At 35.3% G+C, this 20,367-nt stretch overlaps 1 protein-coding gene across 2 annotated transcripts in view; it reads left to right on the forward strand.

Annotated features, from left to right (window-relative positions):
* The window catches only part of SGCZ (sarcoglycan zeta), a 432,583-nt gene that overhangs the window by 265,503 nt on the left and 146,713 nt on the right, over window positions 1-20,367 (forward strand). The gene's annotated exons all lie outside the window — the stretch shown is intronic.

Consider the following 20,367-nt stretch of genomic DNA (forward strand, 5'->3'; position numbering starts at 1 on the left):
AGGTGTTACAGTTCAGCCATATTCCCCAGATAATTCCTACACTGTACTTATTATCCATCACCATTATCACTGCCATCCAGCAATTATTAACTGTGAGGCAGCCCAGTGCTAAAGACTTTGCATACATTTGTCATGTTATTTAATCTTCATAACAATCTTGCAGTACCATGAAAAACTCCTTTATTTAGGTAACAAACTTAAAAAATTAGATAGTTTTAGTAATATGGCCAAGGTCATACAGTAAGTAGCAGACCTGGGAATATGGATTGTACTATATTAACCTAATAACCCAAGCTTGTACCATCCCTTCCTCATTCCCTCCCTGCCTTCCTTCTTTCTTGTATTTGGCTGTAGAACAATATTTTAATTAAAATATAATACATGTGGGGTGCCTGGGTGGCTCAGTCGATTGAGTCCAATTCTTGATTTCAGTTCAGGTCATGATCTCAGGGTCCTGAGATGGAGCTCCCTGTCAGGCTCTGTGCCCGGTGTGGGGCCTGCTTAATATTCTCTCCCTCCCTCTCCCTCTGCTCTCGCTCTAAAAAAACAAATATAGATATAATACATGTATAGTGAAATGCATAACTCTGAAATGTAGTTCAAATATATATACTCTTGTGACCCATACCACTGTCAAGATAGAAACATTTCTGTTTCTCCAGAGAGTTCCCCAATGCCCATTTCCAGTCAAACCTCACCCTGTCACCCAGAGCAATCACTCTTCTACCTTTATAGAGGTATATAAAGCCATGAATCAGTTTTTCCTATTCTTGATCTTTATATAAATGGAATCACAATATGTATTGTTTTGTCTTTCATCTCTCAACCTAATAACTTTAAGACTTATCCACATTGCTTCATCACTCAGCAGTTCATTCCCTTTGATTGCCGAGTAGTATTTCATTGGAAGAATATATCAAAAGTTGTTTATGAATAAAAATACTATGAACATTCCCAGGGATAGACTATCAAATCACACAAGTTAGATAGCTTTGCTTTTACACCTCTCTTTCCAGGCTCTTCTTCCTCTATCTATCATGGGTCAAGAAACTGAGATTTCCTCAGTCCTCTTTGTTTTCTTGAAGAGAACTCTCTTACTTAGAACTTGACATGTTGTCCATCAAACCTGCTCTTCAAGTTATATTTTGTTTTGTTTTGTTTGTTTTTTTCCAGAGAGGTCAAATACCCACCCTACACAAACCTTACCCTAATCAGGGTTAGAGCCTCAGAAGAAGAGTAAAGAGACATTCAAGAAAAGCTACTATGTAGTGTCTCATATATGAACATCTTGGCTTTACACTTAACTCAGACCTTACCTTGTGTGACAGGAGTAGAAGATGTGGTTCAGGCTTCCCAATGAACAGAGGGAATCACAGCACAGGAAGAGGGACAGAGAAGGTGTTTAAGGTGTTTTCACCAATGATTTTAGTTTGAATACCAGTGAGTTTTTATTAGACTGAATGTGGTAAAATATTGGAAAGAACATTTAGAACATACATTAAAATGAAATATTTTAAGTGATTTCTGTTGTTCTTAAACTTGGGAAAAATTTCCACATCATACTATAAGCTTTAAGCTGATATAGCAGGGTCTTGAGATGTGGACCTCTTAAACCAAATCCAAGGTGATTATAAAATTGATGGGGGATGCCTAACTAGGATTTGTTTGTTGTGGTGTTCTGATACCAGTGTGAGCCAGTAATGAGGCAGTGCAGCATTTTAATTAATGATCTGGCTTAATTAAGTGTTCAATATCTATTTCCAATCCTCTCAAGGGGTGGAGTTACATAGAAAGTAGGAAAATGCTTAATTATAATTCTCTTAGAAAAATTTCTACATCTCAGATCAATAAATTCCCTATAACTTCAACATACTTTCAGAGGTTTATAAACTTCACTAGTTCATTGACCTTAGTCAATTTGCATTACCTAGTTTGAATATTTTATATAGATTGGAGAATTATTGAAACACATTATATTTATAAAATTGAGCCATTCTTTACTACTTAGAAATAATTGGTGTACTTATATCCAAACTGACACTTTTGGGGTTAAAAGTGCAAATTACTGATGAAGTTTCTATGTAATGTGAAAATTTAATGTGAAATCATTGGTTGTCCATAGGTAGACATGAGATATTTAATTCTGACACTAAGCATTTCATTATTTTCAAAGATTTGTCTTTGTGAAAACTGAAATATCTCTGTTTTATAGAATCCTATTTTATTTTTCTACACAGATGAAAAGACAAAAAATAAAAAAAATTGGCACTTATGTGTGACAGGTGTAGAATCTGCTTTAAAATTTGAATGTATTCATTTTACATATATCATATTCATTGTCTACAGGGGTTTTCCTTCATTTGTATTAGGTATGTGTAGCTAAGTTATGTTTGTTCCATATTCTTTTGATTTTCTTAAAATGAAAAAAGGTCCTTCTTTAGACTCTATTCAAGCTTAAAAGGATATTTTTGTCTGCACTTTTGAGATTACTTCTGAAAATTTCAATAAGTCAATATATCTTTGGTAAATCATTATGTTTACTTTTCTTCAGGGGTATGAAGGTGACCATTCTTTTATATCCTAAAACCTAAGGAATCATGAAAAGACTTTCAAAGTTGTATTATACATTAATACACCCTAATAAATGTGTGTTTTGTGTACTAATACTGGAATAGCAATAATAATATCCTAATAATGACACAATATTTATTGAGAAATGCTGTGTATAACATAATGTTACATGTGTTTTTAGCTATTCATGTAATTTACAAATTGAGGCTCAAAATTATTAAGTAACTTGTCTGAAGTCACATACCAAGTAAATGATAGAGTTAGCATTTGACCAGGTAAGGAAAGGTCTAGTAGTTTTCAGTGACATACTCTAAATTACCATGCCACATTGCTATAGAAACAACATTAACATAAAATAATTTAGGAGCTAGCACACTATAAAGCAGTCTGCTCTTTCATCAACAACAGCATGTCTTCTTACTCACTATCTTGCTTCTTGTCTTCAGGATATGCTGAATTTCTTGTTGAACCCTAGTTTAGTATGGCCTCTTGAATCAATATGTTTGCATGTGTTACTTCTTCTTCCCTTTCTTAAATTTCACCTCATTCATCATTATTTGTTATAGTAATAATTCGCTTAGGAGGTATATCCTTCAACAGACCTTCCTTAGCTGCTTTCTTCATTTATATTTGGGTGGGTGTCATCATGCCTATCCCATGTAAGTTTCTGCAAAACTCCCTGGCACTTGTGTATATATATTTGTTCATTTTCCATTTCCTGAGTAGGAATATTAAAGAAAAATACATAATCTTTTCCATTTATTTTTTATACTTGATAAAGTTTTATAAAATTAATATATTAGTTAATGATGTTCCATAAAATAAAACATGGAATTTAGAAATATATCATTAAGTCTTGAGCCCTGAAGCTTAAAAATCCTCTTCTACCTATTGAATTGCCCAGAAAAATAATACATTCTCTCTTAAGATAATGGACAGAGTATTGGAAAAGCTTTTCTTCTGCCTAAGTGTGTTATTAAAGCAGTTGGGTCCTGTACACAGAAAATGAGGGCCTAGATTACACAGTAAAGTTCCTATTCTTGGTATGTGGGGAAAGCCCCAAAATGAGGAAAGCCTCATTTTTTTCTTATGCAAATATCTTTGATAAATACTTCTCATGTAGGAGAGTTTTCTTTGAATCTTATATAGAGAGAGAATTGAAAAGTCTTTCACAGAAGGAGTCATTATGTAACTCCACAAAAACGGACATATTGCAAAGTTTAAATATATATTAGTGGCATGTTGAATATAGAAAACTGCTATCCTGAAAGCAGGATAAAAGCTGGTTTTTGTTCGTTTATTTTTTTCATATCCTACAATTTAAGAGATTATTTTTAAAGATTTATTTATTTATTTTTGAGAGAAATAGAGAGAGTGTGCTTGTGCGCACCGAGCAGGGGAGGGGCAAGGCAGAGGGAAAGAGAATCTTAAGCAGAGTCCTCACTGAGTGCAGAGCCTGACATGGGGCTTGATTCTACAATCCTGAGATCATGACCTGAGCTGAGACCAAGAGTCTGACACTTAGGGTGCCTGGGTTAGGCGTCCAACTCTTCGTCATGGTATCGAGCGCCATGTCTGACTCTGAGCTCAGTGTGGAGTCTGCTTCAGATTCTCTCTCCCTCTCCTTCCCACTCACTCTCAATCTCTCTCTCTCTCAGATAAATAACATCTTTAAGAAAAAAAAAAAAAATCTGACACTCAACCGACTAAACCACCCAGGTGCCCAAGAGATATTTTAATCTAATTTATTAGTAAACCAACTAATGCTTAGAAGAGTTAAAACTATCTTGAAAAAGAAAAAAAAAGTTGGATGATTCACATTTATGATTTCAAAACTTACTATCAAGCTACATAACAAAGAGTATGATACTGACATAAAAATAGACATATAGAGCGATGGAACAGAATTGAAAGTCCATAAGTAAACCCATGAATCTATGATTAATTAATTTTTGACCTGAGTGCCAAGACCATTCAATGGGAAAAGAATAGCCTTTTGACAAAAAGGTTCTGGGATAACTAGATAGCCACATGCGAACAAATTAAGTTGGACCCTTACCTATACCATATACAAAAATAATTTATAGAGTCTAAAACCTAGATATAAGAGCTAAATCTATAAAATTCTTAGAAGAAAATATAGAGGTAAATCTTAATGACCCTGGATTTGGTAATGGTTTCTTAGATATGACATCAAAAGCATAAGTAAGAACAGCAACAAAAATAGATAAATGAGACTTCAAAATTTCAAAAATTTGTGCATCATGCTCACTTTGGCAGCACATATACTAAAAAGTTTGTGCATCTAAGGACACTACCAAGAAAGTAAAAACAAAACAAAACAAAAAACAAGTTTGCATAATGGGACAAATATTTCCAAATCATATATCTGATAGGGCTTTAGTTTTTATTATCCAGAATATATAAAGAATCCCTACAATTTAACAACAGAAATTCAACAACCAAATTAAAAAATTGAGCAAAGAATTTGAAAGATTTATTTATTTATTTTAGAGAGAGAGAGTGTGTAGCGGGGAGGGGCAGAAGGCAAGGGAGAGAAAATAAGCAGACTCTACGCTGAGCATGGAGCCTGACATGAGGCTTCATCTCACGACCTGAGATCATGACCTGAACCAATACCAAGAGCCAGACACCTAAGTGAATGCACCACCCAAGCACCCCAAAAAATGAGCAAATAATTTGAATGCACATTTCTCTGTATATCAAAGAATATATACAAATTAATAACAAGCACATGAAAAGATGCTCAACAAACACTCACACACACATACACAGTCAGATACCATTTCACATGCCCTAGAATGGTTATAATCAAAGAGACAAATGTTGGCGGAAATGTGGAGAAATCAGCACATTGCTGATAGGAATGTAACATGGTACAATCACTGTCGAAAACAGTGTGGCAGTTCCTCAAAGGTTAAAAAGAATTAGAATATGGTCCAGTAATTCCATTTCTAGTATATACCTAAAGTATTGGAAACAGGTATTCAAGCAAAAACTTGTACATGAATGATAATACTAGTACCACTGACAATTACCAAAGTTGGAAACAACCCAATGTCCATTACAGGATGAATAGGTAAAATATGGTAAATCCGTACAATGGGATGTTACTCAGTTAAAAAACGGAATGAAATAGCTATGCATGCCGCAACATGGATAAACCTTGAAAACATGCTAAATGAAGGAAGCTAAACTACAAAATGTCATATATTGTATGATTCCATTTGTGTAGCATATCCCAAATAGGCAAAGACTGAAAGCAGGTTAGAGGTAACCAGGGGCTAGGGAATGAAGAAATGGGGAGTGACTGATTAAAGGATACAGGAACATTTCGGAGGGGTTGGTTGGGGAGGATTAATGAAAAAGTTCTAGAACTATATAGTGGTGCTGGTTCCACAGCATTGTTAATATAGTAAAAGGCACTTAGATGTTCATTTAAAGTGTTTAAAATGGTAAATTTTATGTTATATGTATTTTTCCACAATAAAAAAGCAACTAATACAGAGCTACTTTGAGATTATAATAAAATTTAATAATACACTCCAGAAAAAAGAAAGCAGTCCACACTCACATAATGAGAGGAAAAGGGTTTTAACACATATATGCATGGAGAGATCCTGCAGCTTCATTTTGACAACCTCATTCATCAGTCAAAAGTAAACAGATATACAGAAATCCACAATACTTATTTCAAAAAGTTGCTCTGATTTCTAAGGGATGAATTTTCTCCTCACAAATAGCAGAAAACAAACAAAAAAAGAAACCATATTTTTCATCATTGCTCACCAAAGAGAGAATAAATCCCTTTATCCCTTTAAAAAGCTCACCAAATTCTCAGGCTATAAAACCATATTCTAATCACTACAAATGAGGGGTCTGCAAAAATAAAGCTCTAGGGCTACTTGGAAATCACCTCAGAAACCAAGAGAAGACCTGTTTGAATTTAAATAGCCTGACAGGTACATTTCTCAGTCTATGTAGCTTAATGGGCTCTGACAACTGAGTGTAATTGGGAATATTGGTAGAGCCTGCAAAAACTTTTCAAGATATTGAAAATTGAAAAGCATGACTATCATGAATATATAAAAATAAACATATCAAAGATATATTATCCCATTAGTACTATGACCATTTAAATGTTGATGCTGTTTCAGACTATTTTGTAAAACAAGGATTTTTATAGTATGCAAAGAAAGATATATTGAAATAGATTTGCTGAGTTAGAGACCAAACTCATTAATATCTTACATAGTAATAAAACTGTAACCTTTTGGGCTATTTTATTCTACTGGGCAAAGATCTTTAATTTAATGTGTCTCTCCACAGAACCTAAGGCCTTAATTACTGGTAAATAGTAAAATCAAATCGAGGTATATTCCCCTAGATAATTAAGTAATGCTGGGTTAAGTCTATCACATAATACTCTAATATGACATTGAAAGGATCTGGTGCTTACATTTTTGCCTTATCACCAAGTTTAAATATTTTTTAACATGATATGAATATATACACATTGAAAAAAATTAAATGATATTCAAGAAATGAGGACAATTAGCAAACAGGGAAAACAATTTGCAACAATTAAAAATTCTTATATACTTTCTAAAAAGCTTGTATGATTTTTGTCTAAAAGGGTTTATATACTTCTTATGTAACAATACTTTTACACTTATAAGAATGCATAAATATTCTATTAGTGAAATAAAAAAATTGACAAGGAAATCACAATTAATGCACAAAAACATAGCTAACACACACAAGGAAAAAACTAAACTCACTAGTAATCAAGAAATGCATGTTAACTATAATGACATAAATTTGTTAACTTTTCAAATGAAATTTTTAATGATAGTTTTGTCATTATGATTCAGATACAAAATTCTAATAGGAATATAAATGGCTTCAGTCTTTCTAGGAGTAAATTTATGTATGTTTTAATAGCTTTTTAAAAATTGTCAAAGACAGCTATGCAACAGATTTAATTTTGGAAATATATCCTAAGAATACAATGAATGAATAATTATAATATTCTAAAAGCAAATTTTGAAAATAACATACAATAAGGTAAATACAAAGCTATTGTTTCCTTGCTTATTTTCTGTTTAGATGACTTGTCCATTGATGTAAGTGGGATGTTAAAGTCCCTTACTATTATTGCATCATTATCAATGAGTTCCTTTATGTTTGTTTTTAATTGTTTTATATATTTGGGGCTCCCATGTTGGGTGCATAAATATTTATAATTGGTTAGATCTTCTTGTTGAATTATCCCCTTTATTATGATATCATGCCCTTCTTCATCTCTTGTTACAATCTTTGTTTTAAAGTCTAGTTTGTCTCATAGAAATATTGCTACTCCATCTTTCTTTTAAGATTCATTTGTGTGATAAATGTTTTTCCACTACCACCCTCCCCACTTTCAATCTGCAGTTATCTTTCAGTCTAAAATGAGTCTCTTGTAGGCAGATCTAGATGGGTCTTGTTCTTTTTTTTTTTTTTTTTAATCCATTCTGATACCCTATGTCTTTTGATTGGGGTCTTTTGGATGTTTAGTCCACTTACATTCAAAGTAATTATTGATAGATATGTCCTTACTGCCATTTTATACTCCTTTTGTCACTGTTTCTGGAGATGTTCTCTGATCCTTTTTTTGTCTTTGTCACTTTTGATTTTTTCCTTTCCACTCAAAGAGTTCCATTTAATATTTCTTGCAGGGCTGGTTAATAGTCATGAACTCCTTTAGTTTTTTGTCTGGGAAACTCCTTATCTTTCCTATTCTGAATGATAGCCCTATTGGATAGAGTATTCTTGGCTGCAGATTTTTCCTCTTCAGCACTTTGAGTATATCATGCCACTCTATTTTGGCTTGCCAAGTTTCTGTTGAGAAATCTCTAGCTAGCCTTATAGGTCTTCCTTTATAAGTTAAGGATTTCTTTAGGCTTGCTGATTTTAAGATTTTTTTCTTTATCAGTATATTTTGCAAAGTTAATTACAATATGTCTTGGTGTTGGCCTGCTTTTATTGATTTTGATGGGAGTTCTCTGTGCCTTCTGGATCTGGATGTCTGTTTCCTTCCCGATTAGGGAAGTTTTCTGCTGTTATTTTTTTGAAATAAATTTTCTGCCCCCTTTTCTCTTTCCTCTTCTGGGAAGCCTATAATATGGATGTCATTATGTTTGAGGGAGTCACTGATTCCCTAAGTCTATTCTCTTGTTCCATAATTCTTTCTCTCTTTTGTTCAGCTTCATTATTTTCCATTATTTTGTCTACTGTATCACTGATTCATTCCTCTACTTCTTCCAGTCTGCTACTCATTGCGTCAAGCCTGTTCCCAATCTTGTTTATTGCATTCTTCATCTCTGACTGATTCTTTTTAAACTTGTTTATCTATGTGGTAAGGGTCTCCCTGATATCTTCTGTTCTTTTCTCAAGCCCAGTGAGTATCTTTATGAATGTTACTTTAAATTCTCCATCAGGCATGTTACTTATCTCTGTTTCACTTAGATCCCTGGCTCTGGCTTTATCTTATTCTTTCATTTGGGATAAATTCCTCTGTCTTGGCATTTTGTCTAAGTCTCTGTCTTCTTTTGTGTGTTAGAAAAGCCAATTATATTTCCTGTTCCTGAAAGTAATAGCCTTCTGAAGAAGAGGTCATGTAGTGTCCACAACCTGACACTTCAGGGAGTGTCTCTGGTGTGTGCAGTGTGTGTGCTCTGTTGTGTTTTGGCTGCTCTGTCCTTCAAGCTAGTTGTCTGCAGGGGCTCTCCTGGCCTGCTGTGGGCAGTGTTTGGTCCTTGGCCTGAATGTAGAGTTTTAACTGGGTATGCTCTGGTCTGCTTGTGAAATGAGACCTCATATTAATTGAGGAGAACTGAGGCCCTGCAGAACTCTCTGGTCAGGGGACGTGGTATAAGCAGGGGTGGAGTGGGGTGGGGAGTGTTGGTTGGGGAGGGCTCTGCTAGTCTTCTTGGGGGAAGGGCCCGCCTGCTGGGACTGAGACAAACTTGACTAGAAAGGGCAGTCCTGCCAGAGCACAGGGCTTAGGACTTGCTGTAAACAAGTTAGGCAGCCAGTGTCTGTGCTCTGCTGCTTCTTGCCCTGTGTTTATGCTGAGGCGTGGGGGAAGAAATGGCACCAACCAGCATTTTTGTTCCCAGAGAGGCATCTCTGTGAATGCTGCCTCTCAGGGAAGCTCTCCAAGAAGACTGGAATAATCTCCTCCCTGTGTGCCTAGGCATTCTTCAAATCACTATTTCTATACGATTTGTCCCCAGGTTGTTTGCCTGCCTTCTCTTCAAGAGCAGGGCAGTGTCTAGGCTCTACCTCAGCCAAGCCCACTCACTTCAAAACTCCAGGCTTTAAACCCCACTGGTTCCAGAACTCATGAAATTCAGACCTCTTGATTTTCAAGGCAATGGCTTCAGGGAGATTTTCTCCTTGTGTGTTCCCCTGTGTACTCCTTTTACTCTCTCACCCTTCTCTGCAACCATGGTGTCTCCCTTTCACAGTATTCATGATCTGTTTCTCCCCTAAACCATGTCTCCACACTTCCTATATTCTTCAATGTGGTTTCTTCTCTCCCTTTAGTTGTGGAGTTTGTTCCATCATTTTTCAGGTTGACTTCTGGGGTATTAAGGGTGTTTTAATAGTTATATAGTTGTTTTCATGGGAGGAGATGAGCCTAGGATACTCCAACTCTGCCGCCATCTTCCCTCTAAATCTCACACTGGACCAGAAGGACTTCACATATATTCAGAACATTCCATTCAAAAACAGCAGAATACACATTTTTTTTTAAGTGTACAAAGGACGTTCTCCAGAATAGATCCCATATTAGGTCACAAATCAGGCCTCAAAAAAATACAAAAAGATTGAAATCATACCATGCACCAAAAGACTGGAAGGTTTGGAAAGACCACAAATACATGGAGGTTAAAGAACATGCTACTAAACAATGAATTGCTCAACCAGGAACTCAAAGAAGAAATTAAAAAAAAAAAAAAATACATGGAAACAAATGAAAATGAAAACACAACAGTCCAAAATCTTTGGGATGCAGCAAAAGCCATCCTAAGAGGAAAGTATATAGCAATACAGGCCTTCCTAAAGAAGCAAGAAAAATCTCAAATAAACAACCTAACCTTACACCTAAAGGAACTAGAAAAAGACCAACAAATGAAGCCTAAAGCAAGCTGAAGGAAGGGGAAAAAAAAAAAAAAAAAAAGAACAGAGCAATGAAACCAGGGGCTAGTTCTTTGAAAAAAATAATAGTTGACAAACCTCTAGCCAGATTTATCAAAAAGAAAAGAGACAGGACCCAAATAAATAAAACGACAAATGAGAGAGGAGAAATAACAACCAACAACCCAGAAGTACAGGCAATTATAAGAGAATATTATAAAAAATTATATGACAACAAATTGGGCAATCTGGAAGAAATGGTTAAATTCCTGAAAACATATAAACTACCAAAACTGAAACAGGAGAATTAGAAAACTTAAGCAGACCGATAACCAGCAAAAGAATTGAATCAGTAATCAAAAAACTCCCAACAAAAGTCTAGGGCCAGATGGCTTCACAGGCTAACTCTACCAAACATTTAAAGATGAGTTAATACTGGGACACTTAGGTGGCTCAGTCAGTTAAGTGGCTGCCTTCGGCTCAGGTCATAACCCCAGGGTCCCGGGATTGAGCCCTGCACTGGGCTCCCTGCTCAGTGGGGATCCTGCTTCTCCTTCTTCCTCTGCCCCTCCCCCTGCTTGTGCTCTTGTTCTCTCTCTCTCAAATAAATAAATAAATAAAATCTTAAAAAAAAAGAAGAGTTAATACCTATTCTTCTCAAACTATTCCAAAAAGTAGAAAAGGAAGACAAACTTCCACAGTCATTCTATGAGGCCAGCATTACCCTGATTCCAAAACCAGACAAAGACACCACTAAAATAAGGAACTGCAGGCCAGTATCCCTGATGAACATGGATGCAAAAATTCTCAATAAAATACTAGCAAACCGAATCCAACAATATATTAAAAGAATCATTCACCATGATCAAGTGGGATTTATTCCTGGGCTGCAAGGGTAGTTCGATATTTGCAAATCAATCAACGTGATACAACACATTAAAAGAAAGGATAAGAAACATATGATCATTTCAATAGATGCAGAAAAAGCATCCCACAAAGTTCAACATCGATTTTTGATAAAAACCCTTTACAAAGTAGGTTTAGAGGGAACATACATCAACATACGAAACACCCACAGCTCACATCATCCTCAATGGGGAAAAACTGAGAGCTTTTCCTCCATGGTCAGGAACAAGACAGTGATATCCACTCTCACCACTGTTATTTAACATTGGAAATCCTAGCCTCAGCAATCGGACAACAAAAAGACATAAAAGGCATCCAAATCAGCAAAGAAGAAGTCAAACTTTCACTATTTGCAGATGACATGATACCATGTATAGAAACCTTGAAAGGGGCGCCTGGGAGGCTCGGTTGGTTAAGTCTGCCTTTGGCTCAGGTCATGATCCCAGAGTCCTGGGATCAAGCTCCATGTTGGGCTCCCTGCTCAGAGGGGAGTCTGCTTCTCCCTCTGCCTCTACCCCTGCTTGTGCTCTCTCTTGCTCACTCACTCTCAAATAAATAAATAAAATCTTAAGAAAAAAAAAAAGAAAACCTGAACTTCACCAAAAACTGCTGGAACTGATAAATTCAGTAAAGTCACAGGACCTAAAATTTATACAGAATCAGAAAAGACCCCAAATCACCAAGGAAATGTTGAAAAAGAAAAACAAAGCTGGGGCATCATGCTGCCTGATTTCAAGCTATATTACAAAGCCGTGATCACCAAGACATCATGGTACTGACACAAAAACAGACACACAGACCAATGGAACAGAATAGAGAGCTCAGATATGGACCCTCAACTCCATGGTCAAATAATCTTCAACAAAGCAGGAAAAAATATACAATGGGAAAAAGGCAGTCTCTTCAATAAATGGTGCTGGGAAAATTGGACAGGTATATACAGAAGAATGAAACTCGATCATTCTCTAACACCATACACAAAGACAAACTCAAAATGGATGAAAGACCTCAATGTGAGACAGGAATCCATCAAAATCCTAGAGGAGAACATAGGCAGTAACCTCTTCTTCGACATCGGCCACAGCAACTTCTTTCAAGAAATATCTCCAAAGGCATGTGAAACAAAGGAAAAATGAACTTTTGGGACTTCCATCAAGATAAAAAGCTTCTACACAGCAAAGGAAATAGTCAACAAAACAAAGAGGCAACCCACAGAATGGAAGAAGATATTTGCAAATGACACTACAGACAAAGGACTGGTATCCAAGATCTATAAAGAACTTCTCAAACTCAGCACCCAAACAAACAAATAATCAAGTCAAAAAACGGGCAGAAGACATGAACAGACACTTCTCCAAAGAGGACATACAAATGGCTAACAGACACATGAAAAAATGTTCAACATCATTAGCCATCAGGAAAATTCAAATCAAAACCACATTGAGATACCACTTAGACCAGTTAGAATGGCAAAAATTGACAAGGCAAGAAACAACAAATGTTGGAGAGGTTGTGGAGAAAGGGGAACCCTCCTACACTGTTGGTGGGAAAGCAAGTTGGTATAGCCAGTTTGGAAAACGCTGTGGAGGTTCCTCAAAAAATTAAAAATAGAGCTTCCTTATGACCCAGCAATTGCACTCCTGTGTATTTAGCCCAAAGACACAGATGTAGTGAAAAGAAGGGCCATATGCACCCCGATGTTCATAGAAGCAATGTCCGCAATAGCCAAGCTGTGGAAAGAGCCGAGATGCCCTTCAACAGATGAATGGATAAAGAAGATGTGGTCCATATATACAATGGAATATTGCTCAGCCATCAGAAAGGATGAATACCCAACTTTTACATCAACATGGATGGGACTGGAGGAGATGATGCTAAGCAGAGAAAGTCAATTATCATATGGTTTCACATATTTGTGGAACATAAGGAATAGCATGGAGGACATTAGGAAAAGGAAGGGAAAAATGAAGGTGGGGAAATCGGAGGGGGAGACAAACCATGAGAGACTGTAGACTCTGAGAAATACACTGAGGGTTTTAGAGGGGAGGGGGATGGGGGGATGGGCTAACCCGGTGATGGGTAATAAAGAGGGCACGTATTGCATGGAGCACTGGGTGTTATACGAAAACAATGAATCATGGAACACTACATCAAAAACTAATGATGTACTGTATGGTGACTAACATAACATAATAAAATAAAATTTAAAAAATAAAAAAATAAAAAAGAACAAAATCAGCATAAAGAAATCTTTTGCAAAAAAAAAAAAGAAAAAGAAAAAGAAAAAAGAAGCAGCAGAAAGAGAAATTAAGAAATCAATCACATTTACTATTGCACCAAAACCAATAAGATACCTGAAGATAAACCTAACCAAAGAGGTGAAAGACCTGTTCTCTGAAAACTATAAACTATAAACTGATGAAAGAAATTGAAGATGACGTAAAGAAATGGAAAGACATTCCATGCTCATGGATTGGAAGAATAAATATTGTTAAAATTTCTCTGCTACCCAAGCAATCTACACATTTAATGCAACCCTACCAAAATACCATCAGCACTTTTCACAAAGCTAGAACAAACAATCCTAAATTTGATGGAACCACAAAAAACTCTGAATAGCCAAAGGATTCTTGAAAAAGAAAATTATGGAAACTGCCCAAGTGCCCATGAATAGATGAATGGATAAAAAAGAAGTGACACACACAGACATGCACACACAGAGAATGGAATGTTACTCAGCCATAAAAAAAAAAATGAAATCTTGACATTTGCAACAATGTGGATGGAGCTAGCAAGTATTAATCTAAACAGAATAAGTCACTCAGAGAAAGACAAGTACCATATGACTTCACTCATACGCAGGATTTAAGAAACAAAACAACAGATTAAAGGGCAAAGAAAAAAAAAGAGGGAGAGTGAGAAGCAAACGAAGAAAGAGACTCTTAAGTATAGAGAACAAATTGATGGTTACCAAAAGAGAGGTCAGTGGGGGAATGGGTGAAATGAGTGATGGGGATTAAGGAGTGCACTTGTTATGATCAGCACTGGGTATTATATGGAAGTGTTGAATCACTGTATTGTACACCTGAAACTATTATTAAACTATATGTTAATGAACTGGAATTTAACTAAAAACTTTAAAAATAATGTAAATATAATGTAATGTTAGTGTTTTCATTAAAAATGATCAAATAATTTTTAATAGTATGAGTAACTGATCATGATTTACCAAGTAAAAATATTCTGTAATGCCTTCTATGATGTTAGATATACAGTATTACTAACATATCAATTCAGCCAAGCCTCATAATTCTTTTCAACATACTTTAAATAAGGTCTGTCAATCATTTGGAGCTTGGTTTGTGAGAAGGGAACCCTTTTGCTGCAGCTGAGTTTTCCATCCCATTTTAAATATACTCTGCACAAGTTTGCTAAGTGTACATGTAAATAGAGGTCAGAGAATGATGAATTCCTTTATAACTAACCTGATTGGATCAGGCTTTATGAACAGGCAGTTTTTTAAATTAGGTTCTGCCCAGTTGAGCAAAATGGTAGTAGGTAGAAATAGGATTAGAACAATATGCTAGGGATAAGGCAACTTCTTGGAATTAGCAGGACACTTTAGTATCCTTCAGAGAGAATACCATGCAAGGAAGTGAAGGATTCATTATAGAAAACTAAAGACTTACACATAAGATTTAACACAGAAAACCAATTTGCAGACTCTTTAGAGAAAAATCCAAATGCATTTACTTCATTAGCATGTAGCCAAAATCCAAATGCTAAATAGTTTCTATTACTAATAATTGATCCTGATAATCTTCCTTTTAAATATAATAGTAATAAATTATTTTGGCCAAAATAACAGCAGAATCATACTTGTTTTCTGCAGTTAGTATTTTAGTCTATAGATCTTCTTTAACTTAAAATGGAGTTACATCCTGAAAAACCCATTGTACACTGAAAATATCATAAGCCAAAAATGCATTTAACACATCTAATCTATTGAATATCATACCTAAGCCTAGCCTACTTCAAACATGCTCAGTATACTTACGTTAGCCTACAGTTGGGTAAAATGATCTAACAAAGGCTATTTTATAATAAAGCATTGAATACCTCATGTAATTTATTGAGTACTTTACTAAAAGTGAAAAGCAGAATGGTTATATGTGTACATAATGACTGGTAAATGTATAGGTTGTTTGCTCTTGCGATGGTGTGGCTGACTAGACATGTGGTTCACGGCCGCAGCCTAGCATCACGAGAGAGGATCATACCATATATTACTAGCCTGGGAAAAAATATAAATTCAGACTTTGAAGTGTGATTTCTACTGAATATGTATCTCTTTCACACCATTGTAAAGCCAAAAAGTCATTAAGTCCAGGGATCTTCTGTAGTTGTGAGAAGACACAACTTTTTTACAGGAAATTGTCAACAATGGTAGGAATTCTTATTTGTGCCTGATATAAACCACTGAAGGTTGCAACATGAACCTCTCTCCAATCTTTACCCATAGATCTATATTGATAGAGAACCTGTGCACTGTTTGTTTCTCCTACATGAACCAATCACCGATCTAGAACCGTTAAATGTAGAGACATAGAAACCACTTTCCTGTGCTGTGGGATGGTAAGGCTTCTTATCCTTTTTTTTTTCTTAAATATTAATTTCTTTAGTTTTGTTTTCTCCCCCAATGGCGAGAATCATTTTTTTTTCTTCTTAAAATGCCAATATCAAGCACTGTATGTGGGCCCATGTGTTTTCGATAAATATTGTGGATATAAGAAATATGACCTAAATAATGTTTAATCATCTGTCCAAGCTTTCTGAGAGGTGGTGGGGCACTAAGAAGTTTCTACTGTCATGGAGCAGCCTTTACTGCAAGGCAGCCCCTTACATAGCTCCAAGTGGGTAATTTCCCCATATTTATAGCTGCCTCCTATAACTTATTTGACTGAGTTTTTTCTCTCAAGAGTTGAACAAAATAGAGCTAATTTATATTTCACATCACATCAACATTCTGCTAGTGAGGATTTTAGGCTAAATTTACTCAGTTCATTAGCTTATTCTCCATTTGACAAGTTGTTTGTTTGTTTTTTTTAATTTTATTTTATTATGTTATGTTAATCAGCATACATCATTAGTTTTTGATGTAGTGTTCCATGATTCATTGTTTGCATATAACACCCAGTGCTCCATTCAATACATGCCCTCTTCAAACATCTCTGGGCTTGCTTTCCTCTGGGCTAACTTCATTCTGTGGGAGAAACCTAACTGAATCCCCAGCTAAACTCAGTAATTCAGATTTTTCAGTACCACTACAGGTAGAACGTTGACTCTTATTCTGAACAATATGTTTCTACTGATGTGGTTGGCTATACATTTTTTAGGTTCTTTGGTGGCTATAACACCCTTGTGTACTATTTACTTGTTGGCAATTACATGGTTAGGTCTTTTCACATGAATTGATAAGCCAGGTCTTATCCATTTGCTATTCATATATTTTGTCATTGGGATGCATCACTTTATATATAAGTGTATTTTTTATTTAGTTTTATAAATGCAACTTTTTTACTCATGCAGTATATTATATATTCTGTCCTGTAGTATAAACAGAATTTGATATGTCCTATGGGCCTTTATGAACCCATAAAGGTTGAACAGATGCCCTCTAGAATATCTTGAGAAACTGCCCTTAAATTTGACATTAACATTACAGTATGAGTACTGAATATGATTATTTAAAATACAGTGAATACACTTTACTATTATCTACTCAGATCACACTACCTCCTACAAAGTTTGTATGTTAGTCAAATGTCTGGCAGATTCTAGCATGTATTTATAACATCCCTTTGTTTTAGTAATTGAATAATAAGAAGTGGTGAGGTTTAACATCTGCTTTTAAAAAGGGCATAGGAAATCTCAGCCAACTAAAATTCTTACTGCTACAAATAGAACAAGGTAGACAATTTTTTTTTAAATGCTCCACACAGCCTTTAAAAACATGGGTGAGCTTTATAAGCACCAAGGACCAAATGAACTAGAACTATATAGCAAGGGGTGCTTTATAAGGTAGACTGATGGTCCCAGGCCGTTTTTTTTTTTTCCTTTGGAGATATTGAAACTTCTAAGTATAAACTAAAGATTTGGCTTATCCCAGATGGATGGACTTTACCTGGAGAACAAGAAGCCATTGAAAGTTTGTTAGTCTCGCACGTCTGATGCTATTGGATGGAAATGTATTGATTCCAGATGCAAGACTCTATCTCCTCAAAGGACATCTGCAGGTTTCTGGAGCTGGAAAACTAGGTTGAAAAGGTTCAGATGTTAGGGTGAGTGCATCTAAAAGAGTAAACTCTCCAATAATTTCTCAAAACTTAGAATACAAAGTTCTTATAGAAGGTGGGGGCCAATATCAAGCACATAGGTTGTTCCTTCCTTAAAGCATTTGGCACATTTTCCATTTTGGAAGGTACAAGACTAAAGCCAAGCTCAGAAACCTCCAAAGGGGAGAATGAAATGTCATCTATTTTATATGGAAGACCAAGAGATTTATTAGTCTCTCAGCAAAAAATCCAAGAAGATTATTACTAAGGAACTGACGTAAATCAGGGAAAATAGAGATTTAATAAGCCTGAAGCCCTGCCTTGATCCAAATCAACCTCCTAAAGGATTGATGTATTAAGTCTCTCACCTATCTGCCTAGTAAAATAGGGGAAGTCTTCCCTGGTGGAAGATATCATCTGAAGGTACTGTTCACAATCTTATATACAATGCACAGCATAGAATTAAATATTACTGGACAAACAAAGAGTCAGGAAAAACAAAAAATCAAGAGAAAAAACAGACAGTAGGGTAAGACATACACATGCTGTCAGCAGTGGAGTAAACAGCCATTCACATAAACATGAACGTTACATGAATGAAAAAAAGAGTGGAGAAGATGTATACAAAAATTTCAACAGAGAGAATTGGCACAAAACAAACATTCTAGAGTGAAAAAATGTTAATATTCAAAATTATGAAAAAGCATTGTTTGGCTTGAATAGTAAAATTTATGCAGAAATTGACAGGATCAATCTACAGCTGGGATAAATTGAAATCACATAAGGAGATAAGTTTGAATCCATTAGTCAATACTAATATTAAATTTAAGTGGAATAAACTCCCAGTGGAAGACAAAGATTGTCAGAATGAAGACAGGAGAAACACTATAAAGCTAATGACATGGGTAATATGAAAACAAAATGAAGAAAAACATATGCCATACACATAATAATTAAAAGCAGATCAGTATAACTATATTAAAATCAGACAACGTCTTTTTTAGCATAAGAATATCACTAGAAAAAAGGAGGGACGTAGCTTAATGATAAAATGGTCAATTAAAGAGGAAAATATAACAATCCTTAATTTATGTATGTCTAATAACACTTCAAAATATATAAAACAATAGTTGAGGGAACTACAAGGAAAAATCAAGCTAGCAACAAAATAAGTCCTAAACAAGAACGAATTCTATTAAAATTTTTATTTGACAATTTGGGAATGTAAAATGTGGTTCAATTCAGGGCCTGGCACTTATTTTTATCAATAAAGCTGTAGGAGGAACACAGCCACACTCATTGGTTTATGTATTGCCTATGACTGCTTGTGAGCTACTACAGTAGAGACAATGACAAATCCTAAAATATTTATCTGGCCCTTTGCAAAAAAAGTTTGCTGATTCTTGCATTAAATAATTGTATCTCAGCACTGTTAAAAATCCTGAATTTGAGAATTGTACCATGATTATATAAGAGAATGTTGTTGTAGTTGTTTTAATACACACTTAAGTTTCGGGTACAGGAATGTGATGTTCTCAAGTTACTCTCACATGTTTCAGGAAAAGTAATTTTTATTTATATATGGAAAGATTATTGAAAAGATTAGAAGATGAATACCCAGAGCACATGAGGATGACTTGGAACTTTTCTAAGTAGGGAAACTTTATCTCCTGAACAAGAAAAAGTTAAGTACTCTCTTACCTTGAATTCTCTTAAAGAGAACTTGTAGTAATATACTGAGAGAGTTAAGACAGTAGACAGAGGGTGGAGGGTTTCTGAAAAGTAAAAAAAGTTAAAAATTAATTGAGCCAAATGAGAAATAGGACTTTTTGAGGATACTTAGTAGGAACACTGGGAAATACTGAGATTCTACTTGAGTTTCATAATTGTGAACCCACAATGGGATCAGCCTCCTTGTTTATGTGATTGTTTCCAGCAATTCTGTTATATGGAAAAAGGCATAGGAAAATATGATCTAGATATTCATTCAAGGTTAGCATTTCTCAGTCTACAACAACAAACATGAAAGGAGAAGCATGTTGAAAGTATTTGAAAGAGAGTGACTATATTGATGAATTATGGAAGTGGGATTTGAAAAGAAAGGAAGCATAGTCAGAAAGGACAAATGATAGGGAGAAATGGGTCATTCAAAGGGCTGAAGGTCTTGATAAATCAAAACCAAATATTGTACTAGAGGCACTAGAGCAAGCGAGACAGAGGGATAGGTGGCTGGGAACAGAGTATGGGGGGGGCTTCATTTATGATTTTTGAAGGTGGTCTATTTTCTGATTTTAGTATGCAACCACTGAGGTTGGTAGCTGAGGAAAGGTTGAGAAATAGTAGTTGTAAT

Source organism: Neomonachus schauinslandi, chromosome 2, assembly GCF_002201575.2.
Source record: "Neomonachus schauinslandi chromosome 2, ASM220157v2, whole genome shotgun sequence".
In the NCBI taxonomy this organism is placed as follows: Eukaryota; Metazoa; Chordata; class Mammalia; order Carnivora; family Phocidae; genus Neomonachus; species Neomonachus schauinslandi.